Source organism: Ptychodera flava, chromosome 3 (assembly GCF_041260155.1).
Source record: "Ptychodera flava strain L36383 chromosome 3, AS_Pfla_20210202, whole genome shotgun sequence".
Classification (NCBI taxonomy): domain Eukaryota; kingdom Metazoa; phylum Hemichordata; class Enteropneusta; family Ptychoderidae; genus Ptychodera; species Ptychodera flava.
This window is the reverse complement of record NC_091930.1, coordinates 39917545-39939934: the sequence shown is the minus strand read 5'-3', so window position 1 is coordinate 39939934 and position 22390 is coordinate 39917545. Positions and strand designations below refer to the sequence as shown.

The window sequence follows — 22390 nt, the reverse complement described above, 5'->3', positions numbered from 1 at the left end:
GATCCTGAAGAAAGATACCGCGTGGGGTGGCGATGACGCTCACAATGATAATATATTTGCCCACATTTATGTTATCAGTGATGCCCTGGTCTCTATTGAAAATAGTAGATTAATGTCTTTACAATATTAACCATGACCCGTCGTCCGTCCTATCGGCCTGTTTCTGCCAGCCATTCGCCCGTGTCTAGATCGCATAACTGCACACGCTTGATATCATTTGGCGCCATCATGATTTTACTACGCTTTTCACTACGGATTTCTCTCCAGCCTTTTTCCGTACAAACTGTACAACTTGTGCTTGCTCGGCCGCTTTTCCTAACGGATTTCTCCAGCCTTTTTCCGTACAAACTGTACAATTGTGCCGGCTCCGGCTTCTTCCCAGTTTCAAATAGATCTTTATAATCTTCAAAGTTCAAATGTTTTCTAACACAAACATCTTTCACCCCTTTATTTTTTTCGTCTCGGAAACGGGAGTTCGAAAAGCATACACTTTCGAGCGTATGCCGACAAAATCAAGAATAGGTTCACCATTCAACTCATCTTTAAATTTACCTATCACTTTTTTATTAATCTTCGGAAAGTTGGGGGCCACCATGGCCCCACTCATCCCACTAGTATCATATATAGACTTCTCACCATTCTTTTCCACATCTTCTCGGACTATATCATTGAAAGTTACGTCCGGGTCCGGATCGGCACACTGTAAACAAAACTGTCAGTATCCATGTAGGCTAATCGTATTCCAGGGAACTGGGCCCGAAAGTAATTGTAATGCGTCTCATACATAAGCAGCTTAGAAAGTTCCAGTACTGCGGCGCCGATGAAAACTGGTTTTACATATCTATGCTCATCCGTTTCAGTTCCAGTAGGGCACTGTCGCAGGAATCGCCATCCTCTTCGGAAGTTATGAAAGTTATATGTTTCATCTTTGGATTATACTTCTGAATCTTTTTACGTCCACTATCCGTGCCGTTCCAGTCCGAAACAAATTTAAAGTCTCTGTACTTTCGAACATCTTCTATTGTCTTACCGAACATTGCATTATTCATCAGCTTATAGAAATTCTTTTCAAAATCTGTCCTCCCCTTTGCCCTCATTTTAGTGTTAAAGTCTATATATTTCGCGAGACATGGAGCTTCATCGAAAGCAAGCACCCGATAAATCTTTTTCAATCTCATTCCCATCCGAAGATAGAATTCCAGCAACTTGTAGTGTAAGACGTATCTCTCTCTATCCATCACACTTGTAATCAGTCGACCGCCCTGCCTCGGAAATTCATAGTGATGCGGTGCTAATGGCAAATCGCTGTGTTCTTCATGTAATTCGGCTGGGTATTCTAAGTCTACTTCTAGAAAACTTGGTGGAAAGGTGGCGCCAGGTCCCCACGCTCCGCCAGCTCCACCGTCTCGGGCATACCATTCCTCCCACTCTTCCATCGTCATCCAATGAAGTCCGCCCGTAGGCATTGGTTGACTCATTGCCCAGCCGTAGAGATTGTTTGCATCGAGATATTTTATTTCGGTCACTGGCTTCTCTGGATCGTAATTCCCGTAAGCAGGATGATTTGTCTGTAAATAATGAATATTACACTGGCTGATACCGCCTCGAATCCCCCTCTGTACGAAATTCATCTGCTCAGCATCTTGAATGAGCCCAAATTTATTACCTGTGTAAAGTAACATAGCATCCCATGTCAAGCCGGGCGCTGACATATAGTGGCTGGATCTAACTTATATGCTTCTAAACATGTGTCACGAAAATTTTCAAATATATTTGCAAGAAGTAGAACGTCAGTCTCACAATAGAATTCCATATAATCACGAATCGTTTTACATCCAACTTCGTCCCATACTCTTAATGCATGTTCGTAATCAGACTCTGAAATCCCCTCTTCCGTCAATTCGCTATAAAATTCCCCCCTCTCCGGGAGCTCACCCTCTTCTAATCTGTCAACCGAGTCTAAATATTCGTAGGGGAAGAAACCTTTCGCCCTTTGAATGTCCGGGTATGAAAGTGGCGCCGCCGTCCACCCATCCTCCGGCACAGTTTTTGCCAACTTCGCCAATGACCCCATCATCAACTGAGCACTGTCCATAAACTTTATAGAAAATAAACGTCTCTTTATCTCCCTCTTCCCTCCGGCAACAACAATTGAGCCACTAAAAATAAATGTTTTCGAGAGACCCATAATTCCACCATTGCTCGTCTTAGCTATTAAATTTGGCTCTTGTCCGGGACCATCATCTATTTCATGTAACTTTTTCAAAATAAAGAACCATCGTATCCCTTGAGGTTGTGAAAGTAGATAGGAATGGTTCTCGACGGGCGACAACCCTCGCAATAAAAAGTCGCCTCCTCCTTCACTACTCGGTATACTGCCGGCTCTCCACATGCAATACAGACTGGATCACATCCGTCGCGCCGGTAATTAGAAGGATCCCTCATCGGTATTATTTTCCAATAATACGATTTCGAATAATACTCGGCCCGTTCTTTCATATCCTTTAGAAATTCTGTAACACAGGAGAGACCTGTGAATGTTCTTTTACCATAAACAGTGGGTCGGCCCGGGCCTCGTTCCGAAGGTCCCCGCGATCCTCCCCACCCCCGTTCCACCATAACATACGAAAGACAAATTGGAATGTGCCGGCGGTCCCCTTCTCAATAATTGCCTCAGTATCTGCATAGACGACGTAGGGGGCGGGGACCTTCTTCCGATGTCCTTCGAATTGACACACTTCCTTAGGAAAAACTGGCTGGGCGTCGTCTGTTCCACAGTACACCTGATGTATTTCTAATTCTTCTGTTGACTTAAAACCTCTTTTACAAACCAGGCAAATACACTTCCTTCTGCGCTCATTCTTTCGATTAGTACGAGAATTACGAAGGCGATTTAACGCAGTAATTGGTATGAAGTGGCACCTTCGGGCTTCGCCAACTATCAGTAAGATATTTGCTATTTGATTCCTATCACCTTCGGAACGGGCTCCGCCTTCGGCTCCGCTACAGCTACTATATAACACATTTATGCGGACGGATCGGGATCATTCTCGTAGATCTGAAATACTTGAAGTTTGACGCTCGGATTTTGCTGCTCGAAGCGCCTGAATACAGTCATATCGGCGGGCGTGGGCGTGGGTATTCCCTCCCAACAGTAGTCAGCCATAAATGGGGCGTACGTATTCCATTTTCTCCTTACCTGACCACATTTCTTTTCACGAAACTCGGGGTCGGTCAACTTTAAACTTGCTACGATGGCGTATTGAAAACAGTTCTCAGCCCCACCGGTAGAATAAGATCGCTAACACAATGCTTATTTTTTAACCATCCGGGAAGTTGAATCCCAGCCCCCGGGCCAGCCCCGAGTAAACTTCTACTAGAATTACTTCAAAATTAAGTATCTCCTCGAGAACGAGACCAGAACCCTCAACATTTTCAATTGTATCAAGCATAAGATCGTAGCGATCTATTAATTGTTGCCCCACATCCGATCCCCTCTTACATCTTTTGTGTATGTATCTTTTAATTTAACAGGCAATATACGAATTGTGTATTACCAGTTTTCGGATCCGATAATTTGACTTCCATTTCGGTATAAACAGAGTACATCTTTCCCCTTTGACCATACCTTCAATATCCACCAGCTCCCCGATATCCTTGACTCGCTTGACTTCAGGAAATTCTTTTCGTAAAACTGCTCCCTTGAATGCTGTATGTAATCGACGGGCCATAATAATCTTTATGATATATACTATCCTAAAAATTTTTAAAATGAAAAAATAATTATTCTATGATAGGTCATCAAAATCCACTATAATATTTTTGTCAGCATTTATTTGTTTATATATCTCACCTAATCTTTCTAAGTCGACTATTTCTTCCGCATCTTGAATTTCTGGTTTATTAGGCGCAGCACAAAATAACCTCTCAACAGTGAAAGAAAGAGCACGCTTACTTAAGCGCGGTTTAAATGCTAAGAATTCTATCTTACTACCTTTCCGGATATTACGAGGTACAATAGCAGGATTTTCTCGGACTGGCAATGGGCTCACTGTTTTAAAACCGCAGTCAATTTCTTGAACCATATCAATACATGTAGCGAAATCGTGATTTCTCCCTCTCCCTCTTTTAAACTGAAATTTAAAATACGCAACTGGCTGCGCCCGCTCCCTCGCTTCTGATACACTTTAGATGGATTGTAAAATCCAGTAGTATTCTTGGAGTGAGCGGCCAGGCTTAGAGCATAACTTTTAGCAGTAGATGCATCGAAACTTTCACCTAGGGTACGGAATATTATTAAATCAGTAAACTTTTGAAGACTCGGTTGCCAACGGACACACACCCCATCACATGTAGCAGGATCGTTGGATCCATATTTAGGTCCGATGTTGAAACCACTTCTAGCTCACTGTCTACATATATAATAGGATCTACCAATGATTCACCAATATGAGTTTGCCGTCACTGATTTGAATATTCTCTTCTCCGGTTTCAAGTATTTTTATTGCAGTTGAAATAGAAAGGATTGTCATTGTCTTATCGTATATATCTTAATAAAAATAATTTAAAAAAATTTTTTCTATGATATAGTATCCTAAAATGTCATACATATTCATAAATGGACCAACTGGAAGTGGTAAGAGTTACGATGCAGTAAATTTGGATCCGTATCACGTACCAGAATTTGACACTAGTTTTTCCAGCAACATTGCCGACTTTTATAATGGGCGTGTCACCCACGTTTCGATTGCCGATTTTCAGAACCAGTTTATAGAACATACGCTTAGTTTACAATGTCAGGCTGGGAGGAGGAGGGAGGTTTCCCTCCCTTCAGAACAATACATTATTTGTGACTCTTCCATAATTCAACATCTGACTTTTTCTCGAATCCGGGGCGTGTTGCACGGAGAAGAAAAAAAGATTGTTTCTAGAGCATTTGACCATTTACCCAGTTTCATTATCATATTCAAAGATATGCCTTGGATTATTGCAGGCGGAATGTGTTGACTCGAGCCAGGTCGTACGAAATAGCCGCCTTAGAAGAACTAGAAGAGATTCACAATAAGTTCAAACAGACTTTCTTAGAAATTTGCCACGACTACAGGCTTCCATGTTTGGTAATTCGGAACGCTCTTACCCCCTCGTTCTCAAGAATATACTTAATCCAACAATTGATACCGAGACAGTCGGACCAGTAGAATATCCACGAGCTTTTGACTTTGGAATTGCATGGAGCGGCGGCAGCCAGGGATTTTTAATAGACGGTTTCAAGGAGGAGGAACTTGAAAAAGCGTACTTCCCACCTGGTCAAGAACAACTAGAACAACCTCGAGTCTCACTAAAGAACCTACACAAACTTCTTAACGCTTGTGAATCTGTGTGTGCTTATAATGCTTCGTTTGACCTACGAGCACTTGACATTATGAAAAGGGGGGACTTTGAAGTTACTTGTCTATGGCTTATGTCAGTTGTGTACATTATACTTCAACCAGAACTTATCGATAAAGCTGAACAAGGGGGACTCGAAAGAACGGACTGTGGTAACATGAGAAGTCGTTTTGAAGATCTTGCAAACTTAATATGTTCAGGAACTGAGGGTGACCACCTCATCCACATACGGCCGAAAAAGATGCAGTAAGTGAACATTACTTACGACAGTACATGATAAATACTTGGCCAGGTGGGGGGTGGAAGTGGGGTGGTAAACTGACACTTTCGGCTTTCAAGAAATTAAGACTTTTTCCATGGTACTTATTGAATAACTTTCGTAAATACTTACGTTAGTACTTACGTAGTACTTGACAAGTACCATGGACAGGAACTTACGAAGTACTTACGTAGTACCAGCACAGGAACTTACGAAGTTCTAATAACATTTTCCTCCGGCTCCCAACTATTGAAACTTTCTGGATAACCTTTCCATTTTATCAGATAATATTTCTTCCTCTAATTTTTTCGTCTTCAAAATTCGTTCTACTCTGTACAGCTCGGTCCGAAAGGGCGCTCTGAAGTTCATCAGAATAGAAAGTGCCGAGTATTTCCTCTCCATTCAGATCTTTTATTTGTAAACTGGTGGTGTTCCCAAGCCAGCTGCGTACACAACTTTTGAAACTACGAAAATCTCCTCTGTCCAATTTGGCAAATATCCTTTCTAAAAGTGGTCTTGTATTTTGTAATTCGGACACGTTCTCCCGGCTTGAATTCAGGGTTGGCTCCCCGGCTGCCAACTCAGGACCGAATAGTGTATAAAATGCCTGCCAATCGTTCTCCTCTGTTACGTCCCTGGGTTTCATTTTGATACTTCCGTGAACGGTGTTATTGTAATTCTCGAGAAGGTGGGGTAGAATAGAAAGCCATTCACGTGTCTGTCTGTATGTAAAGTATTTCCACATCATCGTCTTGAGGGTCCGATTAAAACGTTCAACGACGCTAGCTTTTTTGTCACTGTAGGTGTGAAACCAATGAATGCCTGACTCCTGGAGCCACCCCTGCATTTTCTGATTAGTAAATTCCCGCCCCTCATCTGTCTGAAGTTTGTCGGGTCTTCTCCCAGATTTCTTAATCACATCTTGTAGTGCCTTCAGAGTGTCATCGGCCGTTTTTGACTGTATTGGCCTAGCCCAGGCATATTTACTGAGTACATCGATTACTGTTAGCATGTATCGAATGTTATGATTCTCTTTTGCGAATGCTGCAGGGAATTCCACAAGGTCTGCTTGCCACTGAGAGTCTATCGATGTTACAAAAACGCGTCGGCCGCCCGTAGCATGAGAACGAGGTACCGGTTTATGTAGATTATAGTTAGCTGAGTTTTTAACCAGTCCTTCCCCTCTTTCTTAGTGACGTGGAGTCCGCTGGCCCGTGCTGCGTCATACAATTTTTGTACACCTCCAAAACCAGTTTTCGGGTTGTAATATAATTCTCTAAGAGTACCTTCAGCTTCCATAATTGTTATATTATACGAATAATTTTATGTCGTACGGTTGCCGTAAACGAAATACTAGTTTACTGAATGGTCTACTTTTCAATTGCTTGATTAGGCCCACGGCTTCCTGTTCTGACACCTCCATTCCATATTCTTTTATAATAGTTTTGTTGTCTATCTTGTTCGGTGTGTAAAATAGTACTAACATCTGTATGTTTTCCCTGAATGGTTTACTAATACTAGTATATTGTTGAGTCAGAACCCAGACAGATAATCCGTCGTGCCTTGCGCTGAAACCAAGTTGGACTAAAACGTTACTGCGCTTCTTCATATCTTTGGACGAGGCGCAGTCGTCGAGGATTATTAAAGTGTTCGTGCCGGCCCATTCTTTATGCACGTAGGTTAATGTATCATCCACTGCATCGAGTCCGACTGGAAATATAAACACATTATCATCGGTGAAAATGAATCTTCTATTATACGCTTTATTATTCATGAATGTTGGGCAAATGAATATCACATATTCGAATTTCCTTAAGTACGGACCGGTGAGGAGGTCCAACATAAATTCTGTTTTGCCAGAATATGTCGGTCCAGTTATAATCATGTTGAATGGTGGGGTTACGTATATTGACATTTCCTCTGGATCTATATATTTAGTGACTTTATTCCAGTACCTACAATAGTAATGAATATTGCTAAAGATAACAAACCAATTTTACCATATTCGTGAATAGGGTCTGCAGATGCTGCCCGTTCCGGGGAGGGGAGGGAGGCCCCCGAGTCGTGTCATTGTGAGGTGGTGGTGACTCTCCGGGCTCGTCCTGCCACTTCACAGGATCCCTCCCCTCCCTCCTCCTTCCATCTCGTGTACAGCACTTTCTCGAACTTCCGTGTTTATATCACCGTTCACCCCGAAGGACATAGATTCTGTAGCGTATTGCAATTCATTATTATAACCCGAGATTGCCGGGCCCGAAAGAATGACCATCTCAGACGGTAAGAGAAGTAATTGGGTGAAACTGCCATATCAAGTTTGACACCAGTATTCATTATTGTGTCTTGATATCGCCTATAACTAATTACTTTGTCGGTATTACGAATTTCATCTTCGAGGAGAACACCGAATTCTTTTCGGACTTGCTCTGCACTGCCAGTATCGCCCACTATGGTACTACGAATATTTGCTTGTGCGCCAAGTATGCAATATACGTAGGCTTCAAGGCTTTCATTGAGGCGGGCGAGACCGGCCTTTGTTAGTCCCGAGTCTCCCTTCAGAGGAATGAAACTATTGTATTGTCCCTCCGATCCATCATTTCGGAAGAAATAATAGTGTGGTCTGTCTTTGTCGGGCAGTACATGTTTTTTCTTTCCAAAAATGGTATGTGTATAGAAAACGCCTCCGTCGGCGGAGAGGAAAAAGTCCTGACCGTTGTATATCGCTTTTGGCTGTCGAACGGGCCACGATTAGTGTAATATTCATAACCATAACCAAGACCTTTATTTTGACCTTTTCGATAACGAAAGTCGGACTTCGTTGGACTTATATTTCCAAATTCTGTACATAGAAGTTCATATTGGACGAGATTGTACGGATTGTCGCCCGCTTTGAAGGTGGGGGTATCGTCTGGAAGTGCAACGCCCATTTCGTGAAGGATCCGACGTATTGTAAAGTATACATGGAAACGGCAGAATGATCGTATTTGCGGAGGAAATTTCTTATCGAAGAGATGGGTGAATGATATACCACACCAGTAGTGCTACACCATACAGCGAAATTCAGTTGCTGGTCCCAATATTTCATATGCGGGCTGCCCAGCCAGACATTACTTTCTTTTGCTGTTCTATGAGTGATTACATTATCTTTGAACACATCCCGTGGATGAAAAGTAAATTTATCTGTCGGCGTTACATATATTTCTAAGTCCATGAGAATAGGTTTTATTCCCCCGTCCGGTTTGGAAGGAATATCAGCATGCTGTACTGTCGGTACGCTCGTCTTATTCAATTGAAAAGCAACTGGGAATAAGTCTGTACTCATTATTCGTGTTTCTATATACATATAGATTTAAATGGAGGAGAATTTTCCCGGAATCCCTGTCGGAACGTTAGGGGTACTAACATTCCAGACTATGTTAATACTTTATTTCGGATTCAGGTTTAAACGAATTTTTTATTTTTACTAAGAATAGATAACATACTGCAAACAATGGAGAATTTAATAAAGTCATCGGCAGCGGCAAATATGACAGCGCATTCCGAAGGGGCTTCGGCACCTTCGGCGCCTTCGGACAATAATCAATCCATAATAGAGACAAAAACGTGAAAAAATACTCTGTGTCATCGCAAGTGGTCAAAGTAAGTTATTTTTGGTAAGGAGATTTCAGTTGCTGACGTAGAAAAATGGAAAGATGAAACGGTGGTTAAAGCCTTCAAAATGTACGAAGCGAAATACAGTTCTCTTATAAGTGATACCATCACTCAAAGTTTCATAGATCTAGGAGCCCGTGCAATCAGTCAGGTAGTTCCAATCGATGATCGAGATAACTATGCCACTGATCTTAAAAAGATTTTATTCTAAACAGTGAAATAAAACGATTATCAGGACGGATAGGGTACACGTGGGGGCCCCTGATTGCTCTAATTTCCACCGGTTTAATTACGGGTAAACATTAAATTTTAAAAAAACGGGTTTAATATAGTACCTGAAATAAATGGATTCAACTTCGACGACTCAGCAAACGGCTCCGCCAGGGACTCCGTCAGGGACGATCCTAACACCAACACCGGCACCTCCGACACAGCGCAACATAGAGAAAATGACGTTACCGACGAAGCATCCAGGGAGAGTTGCTGCGGGCAAGAAATTAGCGGAATGGAACAGGCAAAACAGGGAGAAGAAACTAAAAGCAATGGAGAGGGAGGGGGGGGATAGCGATGCGGTAGCGACTGAAGCAGACCTACCGCCTACAATGAAAGAACAGTGTGATAATAATTCACGCTGGTATAATAAATGTTATCTTGTTTTAGGAATTGTGGGAGTTTCATTGACTGCATTAGGACTATATTGGGGGGGCGTGCTCGGCATATTTGTCCCGTTAATCGATCGAGTCCAGATCGGAAAGATCCTCCCCAAAATAAGAAAGCGGAAAAAACAGAGCCAGTAGCGGCTCCCTCCAGAACAGTTCCGACGGGAGGGGAGGGGGAGGGGGAGGGGGAGGGGAGGGAGGACCCAGCTCCTCTACATTGTATGAGATGGATTAACTCCCCATATTTTTTATTTTTATTTTTTATTTTATATACTAGTCAGCAATCATGGATATTAAAACAGTTGTAAACACAATGTACGATGGTATTGTAATCGCAGGACTTGCGATGGGATATCTTATGATCTCCAGCAAATTTCTGAAAATAGAGGTTGGCGATCCAAGTCGTCCAAATTTGACTCGATTGGCAAAATTAGGCGGTGCGACTGCTGCCGCGGGTAGCAACCAAAGATCTCCTTGAACAGAAAAATATTATTCCTGCAGAACCTTTACTTCGTAATGGGCACCTTCGAATATTATTCATCGAACATTTATACTTAGTAATATATACAGCGCACAACAATGATCATTTGGATTGAAAGCCAACAGGTGAACCAGTCACTGTTAATTTTTACCTTGCATTGACACGACACAGTTTACGAAGATAAGACTGCTAGAGTGCGGACTATATAATTCATGGCATAACATAACATCGACGAATAATGTAATAAAATATCAAGAAGGTGACCAACCGAAGAAGACTAAATCAATACGTCCAGGTAACTACAATATCGATACGTTAAACAAAGCAATCGGGTTGAAGCAAAAAATTAATTTTGAAAAAACATCTGCCGACAAACCATGTTTATCTAACTTTGGCTAAAGATATTAAAGTCTATTTCAATGCCACAGGTAGCTTCGCCAACGTCGTCGGCTTTTCAGATAAACCTGAGAACAACCCAGTTATAAAAAGTACTATGAGTCCGAAGAAAGTGGATTTCTTAACAGTCACTAAATATATAGTTCATTCAGATGTAGTCGATGTTACTGGAAATTATGTTTCATTTGGTTCGGGTGCCTCCGGAGGATACATACAGGGGAAAGTATCGAACTGTTTACAAATACTTCCCATCCGGGATACGAGAGAAATAAGTGAAAAGGTTACTTACGATTTTAAAAACGGAGCAATTTCTATGCCATTGAGAAAAGGGGGAGATTACATGAATTCAATGCGTATCTGGATAACAGATCAGGATGGGAACATGATCGATTTCAATAACTGGCCAATTAGCTTTTGTATTGAATTATTGTAGTCCGAAGCGGGGCGGTGTAACCCTATCGGAAGATAAACCATCCCACGACCAATCCTCCAGCAATATAGATCATCTCATATTTCTTTTGCTCAGGACTGGGTTGATAATAATCTGAGAATTGAACTGCCCTTCGGAACGGCTTTGCACCGCTTCTGCTTCTTCCAGGATTTCTGCATCTGTATCTCTTAATTCTGCGCAGCATGTGCGTCCTTTGCCTGATTTTCTCTTTCCCAGTCAGCCTGTAGTAATCTTTTTTCTGACCAGACGTTGCGATCATGTTCAAATTTTTCTAATGCTTTATCATGTCGGACTTCTCTTCAATAAGAGCCTCACCATTCCCAGAAAGCTTTTGTCCGATAATATTTCCTCCTGTGAATGCCGTTGCATTTAATACAGCACCGAGAACTGTCATTCCTATAGCTGAAGCCATGTTGTGTATATTACAAGGTATTATTTTAATTTTCACTGTATATAGGTCCCTACGGAGTATGTCTGATCCAAGTGGCTTCGGTCTAGGTACAATTCGTATGCAAAATCTTGAGCTTGAAGATCTGAGTGATGTTAAAGTTAACAATAATACTAAGATGGCTGCTAATCATAATAAGGATTACGTCCTTCGTTATAAAGACCGCGAAAAATATTTCGTTTTAGCCAATGCCGCGGCGCCAACCCACGAACATGCTGTAGAATTTTCCGAACTTAAAGACATGATGAAACTGTAATTGACGCCACAAAGGCTTCGAATGATCCTACTCCTTTTGCTCTGACATGGGATGGGGATAGTCAGAAATTCATGCCTTATAATGTGCCGCGTAACATCTTAGATATATTGGATAGTGAAATTGCAGGAGGTGTTGCTGAACCACCAGGAACTCCGAATGTGATTTATTTTGATAGCAATGTAAACAAATATAAATTGTTAGATTTTCGTAGTTGGCTTACTCCTACGAATCCATACATTGCACTTCTTGGTATACCGATTCACCTTAAAATTAGTCCTCTTAATACAATAATGAAGGCAGATAATACACTAAGAAGGTGGATAAACGAGGGGGAGAATTATTGCTCGTATACAGCTAGCGGAGTTCCAGTTAGATTATTTTGGGACACAACTTTAAAGAAACTGGGTCTTAAAGTGTCGGTGATGAGGCAGCTGTTCTCACTTTACAGACTGTAAATCAACAGATGACTGATAATATGAAAATACTTCAACATGGTACAGTTCTCATTAGATGTGTAAAGTTAGCTACTGGAGATGAATTTGACGATTTGGTTGGATATTATGCTATGAAAACAGATAACAGAACAACTTGTGATATTATCATAAGTATTGATAAAGATCGGGGAGGGGAAATGAGTATTGAATGTTTTGTTGGTGGGAATAGAATAGAGAACGACTTAGGAACTACATTTGTACGTAGAGATAAAAGAGTGAACACTTTAGATATCAGTACCATTCATCTGAAACGTCTCATATTATTTGAAGTAATGGTCTTCCGTCACATTTTAAGTTCAGAGGAAATTACTAAAATTTTATCTATCAGGTGAACAAGTTAACTAGAGTCGTTCAGAAAATTTTTCTGAAAACTGTAGAATGACAGACATTGAACATGACATCACAAGTTACTAAGCAACTGAAGTCCAGTATTGCGAAAGCGGTATTGCGAAATTCCCTGCTGGAAAGTTCCTGCCTGAAAACGTTCCGATAGGGGTATTGCGCAACATCCCTATGGTTCCGCTCGTTCCGACGACTCCAAACATAGTGAAAAGGGACCAGCCAGCAGATAAAATTCACATCCAGAAACGAGACCCGCAGCTCCGATACGGGTCTTTGTAAGAGCTCCGGTACGGCTCAGTCAGAATCTATCTAACAAATGAGAGAGAGAATAGAATGTCGTTCTGTTTTGCCCAGTGGGGGTGAGTCATAGCTACTGTATTGCGCAAGTTCCATTTGGAATGTGAATGACTCAGCAGGGAATTTCCCCGCTTAGTTCAGGACAATGCACTGCTGCGCGTGCGTGAGTTCGTATATAGGTCAGGGTTATACTTTAGTTACATGGATGGTTAATTTTTCCTTCGCTTCATGTAGATAAATGAATAAAATGGGTGTAAAGATTCCTTACTTCATCCCAGTTGACCACTTTATTTTTACACTGCTGGTGATTCGCGAGCGGTACTTGTTGGGCGTTATATCGAACGCGATCGGTCATTGGGTCATCGCCACTGTGGCGATGACCTCAATGACCCGAGCGCGTTCGATACACGCCACAAGTACCGCTGCGATATCACAGCTAGCAGCAGATAAGCAAAACGTTGAAAACTTTCAGGCGCAGTCTACTTTAATGAGCTGACCACTGTTTTATGAAGGTAATTCCAACCCTAGGGCAATAAATAAGTAGGTTATTGGACATTTCAGACATACCTGGTTGACATGTGAGTTCACGTTCATCTGACGAAGGCACTTCTCGACACTGGCAGCGCATCGAAGACAGCGAGTCGGAATACTCCGCCATACTTCTCCCGAAGTATCTGTTTACGGTCGAACTCCGAAATAGTAGTTTGGCACGGTGTATTATCACGGACTGCAGGTTACTTGTGCAAGTCCAATTTCGAGACGGATAAGGGTATACGTTTAAACGTTATCGAGCTCGCCATGGAACTTGTGAAATGAAATATGTCAAGCGCTGCGGAAGCCTTTATAGGCCTGTCCAAGGATATTAGGGACTGGTCAGTTTCTTCGGCCTGGGGGGGGGGGGCGGTGGATTATTTTTGCCGACGTCAAAAAGTGGCTGACCCCCCTATTCCAAATTTTGAAAACAGGGTGACCCCCCCCCTATTCCAATTTCTAAAACAGGGTGACCCCCCCCCCCCCCGGCGCGACAAAGGTAAAACAAAAGATGGACATAAATTATTATATATATATATATATATATATATATTATATTTTACATTTTACATATATTTATATTTTAAATAGTCATTCTATGTTTTAGTGAAATTGTTGACATGTCAGTTGTAAGATAGGAATTTCAAAGTGTCAATCTTAAAGTTTAAATACAGTACATTTTGAATGAGCTGTATTTTGAATGAGCTGTGAATGTATTTCACACTTTCTCTGCTTAACCAGATGTCCTGAACTGTTGTACAGAAATGGATGTCAATCATTAATATCAAAGAGGAAACAGCAGTGAATCAAAAACTTTGATGGGTGTTAAGACTTGCCAACTATCCAATTAAATCTACTGAGGAGCCATAGAGAGCTTTTTTAGCCAAATCTGATGTGTACAGTGTCTGAGAGGACCTTTTCTTGTGTAACATTAAAACCGTAAAAGCACAGCTAATAATGACAAAAACTGCCTTTTTTATTTTGTTCATAAAAAAGCATCTTTCTACAGAAAACCTATGAAACAAAGGAAAATAATTGCATCAATGAGAAGGAAAGATATCTTGTCATTTTTCTATCTCTAAAATAAGTCACTGTGTCAAATATATATTGTGAAATATTGTGCATGTTGCTTTCTCATACTGAATTCTCACAGAGAGAACAGAAAAGTATCAGGAATTTGTCATCCTTTTCATACGAAATGCAGATTTCATAATGGTACACTTTCACTTAGCAAACATAAAGATATCTCTGAAAGTATGGCGCCCGAAGGGCGCGCCAAAAAATATGAAACATCCTGATATCTCTGATATATATGCCTTGTATATTAAAGTCATGCACCTGAAGGGCATGCTGAAAGATGTATGATATATTAAAGTAATGAGCTTGAAGAGCACGCTGAAAAATATTGAACATACAGATATCTCTGATGTATGTATGCTTGATATGTTAAAGTTGGGCGTGCTGAAAAATATGACTGATTATTAAAGTTACGCGCCCAAAGGGCGCGCCGAAAAATACAACTGAATGATGAATTTGTGGCTGACACTAGCATTTTAGGCAATGATGAGCCTGTGTCAAAATTCAAAAACACACTGACCCCCCCTATTGGGCATTTCAAAAACATGGTGACCCCCCTATCACCAAAGTCAAAAACAGGGTGACCCCCCCATGAATCCACCGCCCCCCCCCCAGGCTGAAGAAACTGACCAGTCCCTTATTATAGTGCAAGCAAAGGTTCCAGGTGCCAGCTCTGCAAATCCAGACTATCCATGCGTCGCAAACTTTACTTCAGTGATTAGGCAAAAACCAGCATTAAAATTGGGATAAAAATACAGGGTGCTACGTAAGGTAGATAGTAATGTGTATGTAACATGAGTTCATGAAGGGTCGCCTGTTCGCAGTTGTGAAGTTGTCGCCGTCGACTTGCTATGCCGAGCTTTTCAATGCATGGCAATGCGTCCGTAAACATTGTACGAACCATGCAAATAGGCAGCAGAAATCTTGCTTCTACTGTCTATGCCCGAGTATTATATTGACAAGAACGGACGGACTGACGTAAACACATAGTGTGACAAATGTAAACATTGCATGGAAATGAAGAAAACTTACTTCCCAACTACAGATGTGACGATGTTGACATGTTGTGAAAAGTAGGTAAAGATTAAATTTGACCTACATGATTCTCTGCGGCCATTGCTTGTCTAGCATACTGTAATTTCTCTGTCATTTCTTGCATCTGCCAGGTACAGGCTGAGGACACGAGCGAGTGGGCTCAAGTTTTGCGCTTTATCATAATTCCCCAGAAAGGCACGTTTAGTGTAGCGATCTTTGATTGGTCACCACCGCTCAAAGCTTGTTACGTGTACAAGCTTTAACGAATAGTATCCCTGTCATTATCGAGCAGACGACAGCACTGCAAAGTGAAGGGGCTCGATATCACAGATCTGCGGTAATTTTATGTACGGTTAACGTGGTTGACAAACTTTACAAAAACTCTACATTGACAGCATTCTTGTTCGTGTTTTATAAGAATGAAATAAAACAGCGCCACTCGAAACACGTCAATTACTACCATGGTAGTGGTAATCGGAAGGAACTAAGTTTTCATGCGGAATGATTAATAGATCGTTAGTGCTGCGGATTTCTCATTAACTATTCTTTTCTGAGGGCGTAACGGACCATGTCCGGTCGTTCGAAGCAACAGTCATCAGCTTGTTCTCAAAATTGTACGAGTCACTCTGGGGTCGACTTTACAGTATCGACGTTCTTTCCTTTTATGTGATAGATCTCACGCATATTACGCGGGCTTCTAGTGGTCAACAGAACAATTATTTTCAAATTTTCACTTTTACAACCTAGTTTATTAAATAAAATCTAAATTTAAATATCCAGTAGGCTATAAACCACCTTCACCAACTGTCATTGCGACAGATTTTGACCAGTTCATGACATACACACACAAACATAGCGAATGCATATGAGGAGTGAACAGGTCAAAACTAGGTCCAATGGTATATTGATTGCTGAGTCTTTATTGCTATCATATCAGTATATTGAAATAAAGGGGTGAAATATTAATATGGGAGATTTTCTTTAACCAAAGATTCACAAGTGTTCCTACTGTGCTATGTCATGAATATAGCACTATTAATTTGAGATCTCAACAAATCAGATCGCTGTAATTGCGTGGTCAATACAATCATGACATGATATAATGCATTACAGCTGACATTCTGGCAGTGGTCACACATACACATTTACAGATGGACATACATGCAACATGCATTGACCAATGTATACATAAATATGTACACTGCATACAAACATACCGGTACAGAAACGCACATCTACACATATTTAATTTGCATCTGGTCTACCAGTTGCTATTGCAATATCTGTCTGACACAGAGTCCATGATTTTGAGTAATGCTTATTTATTGTAATTTAAACAGTATTACACATAATATATCATAACATTATGAGCACAAAAACCCAAAACAATAGCATACAGAACTTTAAATATTGCTCAACCTTCATAAAAACAATATTTCAGTTTCTTCTTCAACTTACAAAATGTGTAACTCTTGCTTTTAAACTGATTTTAATATAGGAAAAACAGAGTGTAAAAGACAACACCTGGGAAAAGGTATATAGAATGAGGTTTAAGTACAGGATGTTGTGTAAATATGCAAAAATACTGATACATATAAGAAAAAAGATATGCAACATTTTGTTGTGGACACTATCATAACCCCTGTATGACCTTACATCCTTGTATTTTTGCTGCTATGAATTCGAAGGCTATAGGTTTGATTCAGCACTATGCAACTGCCCTATGTAGAGAGAATTATGTCATATATTGTAATCCTATACTATTTGAAAGCAAAAATTTGCATTTTCCATGGAGCAAGTTGTTGAAATTTGCATATTGCACATAATCAACTACATCAGGATATATGGTCATCATGTCAAGTCACACTATGGTGCCTCCATCACTTTTGCTTTTTCAATTGTTCATCCCTATGAAACCATTCAAATTATTTATTTGTTCTGTATCAACTCAACACTTTATCAGCAGATATAGGTAAAAGCTGACTTGTTGAATTAAAACCTGACAACTGCGCAATCCATGGATAATATCAGCTGATTATATCCATCACATCACCATAGAGATATCTTAAATAGAACTGAAAGGACACTTTCTGGGATTTTTTTTTCAAAAAACAGTTTGAACCAGTCTTTGAAAAGTATCCCAGAAACTACTCCTTTCCCTACATTACTTTTCTTTTATCACAGTGTGATTCACAGTGTTGACTTAAGAAAACTATTTAACCTACTAACATGACTCAACGGCTATCAATTTCAATTTGGCAGATTTCTTACACAACCTGATGGTGTACACAGAGGATTAGCTACTGATGAAAGCTGAAAGTGGAAAAACAAATCTTAAAGTAAAAGTTTCAACACATTCTTAGTTGAGAAGGGGTATTGTGGAACGGTTTCAGCAGTTCCTATGATGAAATCATACTTTCATTACAACATGAATAAATAACTTCAAATTTGATATTTTCACAATAATACAGTATCAATCAGACACTGTACAAGTCCTAACAATATAATAAATGTAAAACATCTTGGAGTAAAATTAACAGGTAAGTTCCTGATAAAACATCACCCTACATTATGAAAATTTTATTCACTGTCACAAAATGCCACTTGCGTTTACAAAGCCTTGACTCGTGGCAATCATGGTAACACAAATCGAGAAAGAAGTTCTGGACTGGTCTGTCAAATTTCCTGCAGGTATTTCACAGGAAACATATATAATTTTACTCAGCCTAACAAGTCCGTTATTTTTTCACAGATGCACCATATTGAAGCAACTTACTGTAAAAACCCTATTTGTTCGACCACTCTATTCATTTGACCACCCTGTTATTTCTCAAAACGTAATTTTACCCTTATCAATTCAACCACCGATGGAAATTGGGCGTAGTACTCATTCAGACATTACGAATAAATAAACAAGATGTTTTCAGTGGCGAGAGACTTGCTTCAAGTTATTTGTTAATATTCATGAGTTGTTGGTAGGATTTAAAACTTGTGTGCTATTTAAACAGATTACATAAATGCCGATTGTCAACAACAAAATATACCTAGCGCGACCCGAACATACATTTTTTGTTGTACATAAAATTAACATAAACATTTTAAAAACTTATGTTCTGCAAATATTGATAACACTATGAAGGAGTTACATCAAAGTGGCCAACATTCACACTACTTGGCACTTTTACCTTGACAATCCTATTGTCAAAAACAATACATATCTTCTTACAATTTCAAGCAATGCAGAAATTGTGAACAGATAATGAAACAATTACTTATCACTTGCACATTGGTAAAAACAATTGTAATAATTTTAAAACATTTTTGAAAGGTTTTTAACAATTTTCAATCCCGTAGTCTCCTTTCCTGCAGACTTTCAAGGCTGCACCTTTTCATATTACTTTTAATGATTTCAGTTCCAGACTACAATAACAAATGATAGTATGCTCCCAAAAGAATTGTGTGTACGATAAACCTGTAAGTATGTAACACAAGAGAAGTGCACAAAGAAGCTACTGTTCGTATCTTGGGAGCACACCTGAAAATATGGCAAATTGACACACAGCTGTGTAGTAATTTGGACAGAAAATCAAATGAAAAGACGATGAGAAATTAACCTTCTGTATCTTACAAAGTTTCTCTGTGTCTCTAGCTTTGATGACTGTGTTTTGAAAATGGCAGTTATAAAGTGAATTTGTCCAATGATTACCGTACCGATACATGACTGACGGGAGGCAAATCCCCTGACATCATAAAATTTACTTTGCTCTGAAGATCTCTCAAAAGTGAGACTAAAAATGGATGACATTTTAAAGTCACCTATCTGTAACATGTCCTTTTATTGCGAAAAAGGATATTTGCCTGTGCTGGGCATCAATCAGGATATAAAATACAACTTCAACAAATAATACCGTCAATGACGCTGTACCTTCTCTAATGTGTGGCCAGGTCAGGTAATTGGTTGTTGGCATGGAGTTGTTGGTAAATAGTTGATGATGTAGGGGCATGAGGTGGGATATGGACCCAAAGAACCCAAAAGATGATTAAATATATCAATCAAAAAAATTCTAAGCCACAGTATAAACTGCCTAAAGATAGTTCAATGTGGAAAAAAGTTAAATAATCAGAAATAAGAATTAACAGTCCAAAATAGTAATGACGCACTTCCCTACTGACCTGAGCGCATGTGAAATACACAACCTGGCATCTATAAATTAAATGTACCGGTATACCAAGTGATCATTTTAAGTCACTTTTAACTGTTTTAAATGGATTTTCCAAAGAGTCCTGTGGAAATGATGAAAAACGCTTATCTGGTCTTGTGTTTGAAAACCTCATGGCTGATGTCATAGTATTGAAAAAAATTGAAAGTGAAGAAATTACTGTTTTGATAGGCATATTTTCCTTGAAATACATGACCGTGTAAAGAATATATGCTAAAAGTGTTTAAGAGTAAATTTCTTTTCAAAAAATAATTTAATCTGTGACCAAAGGATTTTATTCTTTGAGTTTACAACTTCAAACATTGCAATTTGTTCAATCGTTTTGTGCGGTGCAAAATTTATAAAATGACTGAAAAATAAAAAAAAATGGCAGAATTACAGTCTTTGTGATGTAAAATTATGGATTGACATCACGATAATTGTTAATCTGTTCGAAGTACTACTATACTGTAATTTAAAAAAGAAAAATTCATGCAGAAACGGTAACATATATTGTCAGCAATGTAGTGTTAATTTTGACTTTACATCAAAATATGCCTTTGCTGGATACCAAATATATAGGGCGAAATATTAAAATCAGCCATGTTCAGCAAAATCCACACAACAGCATTGATCCTTTTCTAATTTGATTTGATTTGCTTATGTTATCCTTGTATGACAGTCAGTACAATATGGAACTTGAACACAACACAGTGAATAAGTATGCTATAAATGAAATGGTGTGGCTGCATCCACATGCAGCAATAGGAGTGTCTTTGTCTCTCGTCCCTCATTTCCAACCTCTCCCATCCCTGAAAAAATAGTTTGGTCTTATATTTATAATGTTAATAATTTCTGCATTTGTTAAAATGTGCGCATCTCCAAAAGTTTTGATCATAAACAGTTTCATTTTTTATAGCTGACCAGTCAGTTAACCTGTTTATTTTGAATATTTGCGCATTTTTCCTCAGTTTTTGACATTTTCAGAATACCTTCTTATTCAATTTGTCATTTCTAAAAGTTAAAATGCTCCTTTGTGTGGTCAAGCTTTCCACAAGCATCAAATGTGGTACTTCATATAGGAAGGTCTGCCTCTAGAGGGCGGGCATCATGAACAGTGTTTGTTAGTTATTTCCTCCACATAAACTTCTGATTGTACTGTAAACATTGAACATGGCAGACGTCCGATTTTCCTGTCTCAAACTTTCACTCATTTTCGTTCATATGACTCTGAAACTCCAGGAAACGATTGGGAAGAAAGAGTTATCTTGAAATATTGAGATACTCGCCGATATTTTGCAAAATTAAGTGAGAAAAAATGCAAGGAAAATGCCGACTGGCTAACACAACGACCGTTTTCAGACTCAGAGGCATCATATGATCATCTGCAGATTATGCAACAGGCCCATATCACGTGAGGCCATGAGGGGATACCCACGCAACTCAGTACCAAACACTAGCGCACACAGAGTGAGCAAACACAAAGTGAGTACCCCTAACGTCAGCTCAGTAGTCTGTAATAGGTTGTAGTCAACTAAGAAACCTTGGAGAAAGGCTTAACACTGGCTATGCCGCTAAGTCCCATTTGATTTTTGTCACAGCTCAAAATCGTCTCCTACACCTCAACCTGAACCATGAACACCCCCACCAGTTTATGATATGACCCATCACGATGGCATGACGTCAACTGATCTTGACAGACGGAAGTATTGACAGACGGAAGTAGTTGACCCAGCATACTGGTTTTCAACTCTAATACCTTCTCTGTCTATAAATAGACACGAGAAGGTAAAAAGACTTTTCTGAGAAACATTTGATTTTTAATGCCATGTTACTGTCTTAAATCAGATTTAAAAATTTATGACGAAAAGCCCTAAAAACATGTTAGACAAATTTTAATAATCAAATCAATTAAACCTGAAAATCAATGCTATTCAGTCCATGGATTACTATGGTCCTGATAAAAACTTCTCTTCAAAGTTGATGAATATCTGAACATAGGGCTAAATGTAGCCCGGACCTGTATACTTGATGTGATTAAATAGATTGGCAGTTTCTTTCAGAGTTTTTATCATGCTGAAGTTCGCCTACAGGTAAATCTCCACAGGGTGTCAAAGGTCACAAGGGATCAGAGTTCAAAGGGCCTAAGGTAAAGAAGTCTGTTAAAACAGTAGTAATCAAAAATTTTGTCATGTACAATGTTCTGTGAAATAGAAATGAATGTTAGAATTACATCATCTTCCATTCAACGTTTATTGAATGTGGACACAAGTATCCTACAATGAGCCAATTTGACAAGAGTTCATAACATTCTGAGCTTTCACTTGCATCTCACGCAAGCTGAATCTGTAGTTAGAAAGGCTGTTTCTCTGAAAACCCTGCATTCATAATCAGCAACTTCCTTTGGCATGCGCCGACTTGCAAATTTT

General features: G+C 39.7%; 1 protein-coding gene across 1 annotated transcript in view; it reads right to left on the bottom strand.

Annotated features, from left to right (window-relative positions):
- LOC139129999 (FAD-dependent oxidoreductase domain-containing protein 2-like) overlaps positions 1-22390 on the bottom strand; it is a 126870-nt gene that overhangs the window by 35778 nt on the left and 68702 nt on the right. The gene's annotated exons all lie outside the window — the stretch shown is intronic.